Source organism: Aquarana catesbeiana, linkage group LG03 (assembly GCF_042186555.1).
Source record: "Aquarana catesbeiana isolate 2022-GZ linkage group LG03, ASM4218655v1, whole genome shotgun sequence".
Lineage (NCBI taxonomy): Eukaryota > Metazoa > Chordata > Amphibia > Anura > Ranidae > Aquarana > Aquarana catesbeiana.
The window spans coordinates 696,772,291-696,779,519 of NC_133326.1; positions in this window are offsets into that span (position 1 = coordinate 696,772,291).

Sequence of the window (7,229 nt, forward strand, 5' to 3'; positions counted from 1 at the left end):
TGGTACAACTGCAAACCCACCAAGACTTGGCCATCCACCCAAACTAATAGGCTGGGCAATGAGAGCATTAATCAGAGAAGCAGCCAAGAGGCCCATGGTAACTCTGGAGGACCTGCAGAGATCCACAGCTCACCCAGAAGAATCTGTCCACAGGACAACTATTAGTTGTGCACTCCACAAACCTGGCCTTTATGGAAGAGTTGAAAGAAAGCCATAAGAAGTCCTGTTTGCAGTTTGTAAAAAGCAATGTGGAGGACACAGCAAACATGTGGAAGAAGGTGCTTTGGTCAGATGTGACCAAAATTGAACTTTTTGACCTAAAAGCAAAACACCCTAAATTCACAATCCCCACCATGAAACATGGTGGTGGCAGCATCATAATGTGGGGATGCTTTTCTTCAGCAGGGACATGAAAGCTGGTCAGTGATAATGGGAAGATGGGTATAGCCAAATACAAGGCAATCTTAGAAGAAAACCTGTTAGAATCTGCAAAAGACTTGAGACTGGGGTGGAGGTTCACCTTCCAGCAGGCCACGACCCTAAACATACATTCAGAGCTACAACGGAATGGAATATATCAAAGCATATTCATGTGTTAGAATGGCCCAGTCAAAGTCCAGACCTAAATCCAATTGAGAATCCGTGGCAAGACTTGAAAATTTCTGTTCACAGATGCTCTCCATCCAATGACAGAGCTTGAGCTATTTTACAAGGAAGAATGGGCAAAAATGTCATTCTTTAGATATGCAAAGCTGTTAGAGACATACCCAAAAAGACTTGCAGCTGTAATTGCAGAGAAAGGTGGTTCTATAAAGTATTGACTCTGGGGGGCTGAATACAAATGCACACCACACTTTTCAGATATTTATTTGTAAAAATATATATATATATATATATATATATATATATATATATAATTTTCCTTCCATTTCACAATTAAGCGCCACTTTGTGTTGGTCTATCATATAAAATCCCAATAAAATATATTTACGTTTTTGGTTGTAACATGACAAAATGTGGAAAATGTCAAGGGTTATGAATACATTTTCAAGGCATTGTATGTTAACCCCTGCTTACCTGAAGGATACGAAACATTTATTACAAATTCTAAATAATATTCCTCTAGATGATGCCCGATATTATTTCGTTACTGCAGATGTTAGTTCTTTATATATGAATCTAGCACACTCGCAGGCTAAACAATCAGTTAAATGGCCACTAAACAGTTCTATGTTGGAGAAGAAACATCAGAGATATTTATTGGAATGTCTTGATTTTGAACTCCTACACAATTATTTCTGGTAAAATAATAGGTATTTTCTGCAAACTACAGGGGTTGCGATGGGAGCACGCTTCACTCCCAGTGTTGCTAACTTGGCACACTCTGTTTTTGGCACACTGGGAAACTGAGGTGATATTCACCAGTAAGCCCTGTAAGCTGATATGCTATAAAAGGTTTATAGATGACCTGTTCATGATTTGGAGGGGGGCAAGGCCGGTCTCCTCTTCTTCATGGACAGGTTAAATATGAATAATAAAAATATTGTGTTGTCGTGGAAGTATGATAAGCATGCCATGGTATTTTTAGATTTAGAAATCTGTTTTCAGGATGGAGTGATCATTACGAGGATATTATTGTAAACCTATGGACAGAAATGGTTATATTGTCACAGATAGTTGCCATCACAAACCCTGGCTCTTGAATGTTCTCAAGGGATAGTTTGTACGCCTAAGGCATCACTGTACTACAGAGAACAATTTTACAGCTCAAGCATCTTCATTTGAAAAAGTTTGACCAAAAAGGTTATGAGAGTACCTATATAAAAAAGGAGATAGAAGCAGTCAAAAATATGCAGAGGAATGATTTGATTAAAACAAAAGAGGTGGTATTCGGTAGGACGGAAGAGGAATTTAGGCTCTTAATGGATTTAAATGCACAAAGTAAAAAGGCGGAAAAGATTTAGGGTATTAGGGATGTATTACCGACCCATCCTAAATTTGTATCTAAAAAAGACCCACATTTGAGGCAGATACTAGCACCGGGGATCTTGGATCCCCCTATTAATAAGATAAATACTCTTACTTTGGCACTTACAGGGTTTTTCTCATGTGGTAGTTGCTTGGCTTGTAGAACAACTAGAGGCCATAATTTTAGAAAGAGAAAGGATTTTGTGGCAACAGCCACAGGGAAGGTTATCAAAAAAAAGGAGTTTATAAAATGTTCATCAGAAGGGGTGGTATATATGCTGGAGTGCCAATGTAAAACTCAGTATGTAGGTCAGACATCCAGACCCTTATAGGTGAGGATACGTGAACATCTAAATAACATTAAAAAAGGTAAAAAGGACCATAGTGTTTTGTTAATAAGCACCCCCCATCATGTCTGGGAGGACAACAAGGAGAGGCAAATGTTCCCATGGCACTGTGAGAGGGGGCCAGCAGCGTATGTGTCCACAGGTAAAGGTGGATGTGGTCAGTCCTCAGGCAGGGCATCATTTCCTCTGTTTAGTGATGTTGCCCATGCTATCCAGCCACAGCATGCACAGGAGGTGGTAGACTGGCTTACCAAATCATCCTCATTCTCCTCATCCTCTGTCACCCAAGCAGAGACTAGTGCACAGTCCACTGCAGCTGCCAGAGTGGCTAAACCTTCCTCCTTGTCCACAGCTATTCCTGCCATAGCCCCAGCATCAGGCATGGATGAGTAAGCTTAGTTATTTGAACACAGCGTCAGCCACTTTTTCCTTGACAATGCACAGCCATTTCTCGATTCAGATGTTGGTTCTGAGGTTGAGGAAGGCAGGAGCATGAGCCTACAGAGAGGGGAGGAGACTGGTACACAAATTGACAGACATGTTCCCCCAACCGCTGTATATTGCCAAGTTGGCTCCAGTGGTAATGAGAATGGAGGAGATGATGATGATGAGGTCACTGACATGACTTGAGTGCTGGATAGAGCAGAGGAGGAAAGTGAGGGTGAGGCACAACCCCAACGAGGCAGCCATCATGGAAGAGTAGAAAGCAGCTACCCTATTCCATCACATTGTGGAGCTGTTATCTCCCGGTCCACTCCCAACAGCTCGGCTGTCTGGGCCTTTTTTAGCACATGTGCAGCTGATCACACTTGGCAAAAGCAACAGCCATTTTACTACCACGTGCTTGACAAGGCATTTAACTTCCCACCATTCAGCCCTTTGGCAAGAGCACCTGAAAGTCACACAAAAGGGGAACAATTCTGTTCCTCCTCCTTACTCACCTCAGTCTGCCCCCGCTATACCTCATGACCTCCCAGCAGCCTCCGCGGTCAGGAATAATGGTATAGCGCAGGGTGTCCCAGGTCATTGCAGCACATCTGCCAGTAGCACACCACCAGCTGTAGACTATAGCCGGCAAATTTCTCTGCCCAATCTGCTGCAGCAAAAAAAAAATATATAGTCACTGTCACCCACATGCAAGCTTGTCAAAGCTGCTGGCTCTACAACTTCTGCCTTTCCATTTGGTGATTTCTGCCACCTTCCATGAATTTTGTGAATGTGCCCAATCACAATGGCAGGTTCCCAGTTGCTATTTATTTTCACATAAGGCCATTCCAGCTCTGTACCATCATGTGGAAGACAATGTTGTGGAATCGTTGGGCAAGGCAGTCAGCCAAAAAGTCCATGTTACTGCTGACACGTGGCCTAGCAAGCATGGTCAGGGATGATATATTTTGTTCACAGCACACTGGGTAACTCTGCTTGCAACTCGTGCCACCACATTTCCATACAGCTAGTGGTGATAATGCAAGATTTGTCAGCTCTACCGCCTCCTGCTCCACCTCCTCCATGCCCTCCTCTTCCAAATTGTCATATGAACTACAAGTACCCCCTAAGCATTCAAGGGGCTATTCAATGAGTCAAGCTGAAAGGTGCCATGCAGTGCTTCAGCTGGTGTGTCTAGGGGACAGGTAACACACTGGAGCAGAGATTCTTGCAGCTCTGCAGGCCACAGGCCCAGAGGTGGTTCATGCCTCGCCAGCTGGAGCCAGGAATGATGGTATGCGATAATGGCACAAACCACCTGTCTGCCCTTAGTTGACACATGTGCCATGCCTGGCACATGTCCTCAATTTGGTGGTGCAGCGTTTCTTAAATAGGTACCCAGGGTTGGATGATCTGCTAAAGCAGGTCACAAGAGCCTGCTGGCATTTCAGGTGCTTGATTGGCTGAAATTCCACAGAAATTTCACATTCCTGTAAACAGCCTGTGTGAGTATGGCACAAGGACAGGCTCAGGCCGGCTCAGCTTTTTTTCCCACGCCAATGGCTGCTTGCAAAGGTTGTATGCGCTGTACTGTCACCATTTGAGGAGGCCATAAGGATGGTGAGCTGTGGAAATGCATGCATCAGTGACACAAGCCCTGTTGTGTTCCATTATGGACAGGGCACTCGAGGCAGAGCAGCAGGAAGATGAGGAGGACTTCCTTTCCTCTCAAGGCCCACATTATGAAGACACCATTGTTCCTACGCCACAAAACACGCAAGAGGAGAAGGAGGAGGAAGAGGAGGACGACGATTCTGTCAGTTTTGGCGGCATTGAAGCAGAGGAAGACATACGTCAAACAATAAGAGATGGTTTTTCATCCCCAGAACCCTTGGGAGAAGTACGTGGCTGGGAGGAGGCAGTTTCAGATACTATAAACCTCAGTGATCCCGAGGAGTCTGCTTCTCATGCCTCCGCAAATTTGTGGTGCATGGGCTCCCTCATGCTTCAAAGCCTGCGAAAGGACCCAAGAATACATAAAGGAGAAGGATCACTATTATTTGGCAACCCTCCTTGACTACCATTACAAGGGCAAAGTCTCAGAACTTATCCCGTCCCCACAGAGTGTTGAAGATGAAATCTCTTGAGGACACCTTAAAGAGGAGTTGATCTAACACTTTTCCTGACTCTGGTAGGCTACAGTGTCATGGAAAACTTAGTTTTGCGGCTTCTGTTGGTCAAGAGAGGAGCAGTTGAGAAGGCGGCCGCAAAAATGATGCACTTTCTGTTGGTCAAGGGAGGAGTGGTTAAGAAGGCAGCCACCAAAGTGATGCACTTTACAATTTTTGTAGTCCTCACTGCCCAAGCCTGTCAGCTTCCTCATCCCATCACAGCATCTGCATCACATGGTGGACAATTATCTAGGGGCAAAAACAGAGATGGAGAGCTTTCCAGGCAACAATCCCCTCGTTTACTGGGTCATGAGAATAGACCACTGGCCAGAACTTGCCCAGTATGCAATTGAGCTGCTGGGATGCCCTGCATCCAGCATGCTTTCTGAATGGGCATTCAGTGCTGCTGGAGGTTTTGTTACTGATAATAGAAAACGTCTGTCCACAGACTCCATGGACCATCTGACATTTATCAAAATGAATTAGTCCTGGATTACCAGCAGCTATGAAGCCCCTGATGCCGATGTCGCTGATTAAGTAGTTTTGGGATGTAGAATTTCTGCAGGACTTCTAGGCTGCCTAGCATTGTGGGTGTTGATTTCATCTGGAAGAATTTTATTTGATGTAGGTTTCATGGACACAATTAACACCCAAAGACCAATTTTTCTGCACCTGTTTGACAGGTGCATATCATTTAAATTTTTGACCGCAAGGCCAATTCTTGCTTTCACCAAGAGTACCTCTATAGGGTTATGGTGTGAAGTTGTCACTGACACCCAAAGACCAATTTTTCGGCAACTGTTCAACAGGAGCATATCATTGCAATTTTGACAGTAAGGCCAATTCTTGCTTTCATCAAGAGTACTTTTATAGGGTTACAGTGTGAAGGCACTACCGACAGCCAAAGTCCAATTTTTCCATATATGTTACTTCTATCCAAAGTCTGTGAAAGAGACACTAGAGTTTATCCAAAAAATCTCTAATCTTAATCCCAGTGCACTACATTGTGGACTCATCATACAGACTGGCTCCCCAAGCCATTGCTACAAAATAAAGAAAGCTTGCAGGGAAAAACATATTTTTTTGACTTTATAAATGCAACTATTGTTGCAGCAGCTTCTATACATAGTACAGATGTGCCACCTTACAGGTAGACTAAGGGGACCCCCCCAGGCACTATATTGAATTACAATTTTCATTATTTATGCTTTCACTTTAAGCATCAATAAATCACTGCTCATTTAAAAATAATGTTTTGTACAAACTTTTTTCATTGATACATGTCCCCCAGGGCAGTACCCAGACCCCCATAACCATTGTATGCCCAATTACTTGCATATAAGCCTTAGGCACTTTTAAGTTTTCCAGTTCAGGTTCCATAGACTTCAATGGGGTTCGTTATTCGTATAAGGGGTACCCATCCTTCCTTTTACTTTTTAACAATGCATTTATAATTTGGATACAATGAGATAGACTTGATATTAAAGTATTCTCAAAACAGTGCAAGTACCTTACACTTTAATACCAAATCTACCTTGTAGCCTGCCTGGTGGTATGATTGTGTCAGATTTTTTTATCTCAAAGCGGTACATTGCTTTGCATAGAAATTTGGCGTTTTGTATTGTAGGCCTGTAATTCTTAGTAATAACACACTTAAATCTGTCCAAACAAGAGTCTAGTAGACATCCCAGGTGTGATAAAGTTTGAAACACAAAATCATAAATTATAATATAATAGATAATTATAAATAATTATAAAAAATAATAATATAATAATAATAAAAATGAATTTCCTCACAAATCACTATTGCTCAATTCTGCAAGTGTTCTAATTTACTATCACTGTTTTCTAGCTGGTCTAACACCACTTTTGACATAAAGGGACCCTTTTTGGTTGCCATGGACAATCTCTAGTTTCCAGGCAGAAAGAACAGTATATATAATATAAAAGTGCATGCAGGGCACTGGACAAAGCACTAGTGACAAAAGGGATGTGAAATGATTTGATACAGTAATGTAATCTGTAAAATTGCAGTGTACTGTATCTGTTATGTTTTGTGTACTTATTGAATTTGCCGATGTGCTCCGCCCCTATGCGTCGCGACTCTTGCAGGAAACGGAGCCCAGAACAGTAAGACATTGGGTGGAGGACACAGCCTGTGGACACAGCAGGGGGACATCGTAGGATCCTGGTGACAAGGTAGGTAACTTGTACCAGGATTCTACAATGCAATCAAGAGTGTGGCTCGGGGGTTACCGCTAATGGTACTGAAATGTGACCCCGAGCCACACTCGGGAATAGCACAAGAAGGGTTAAA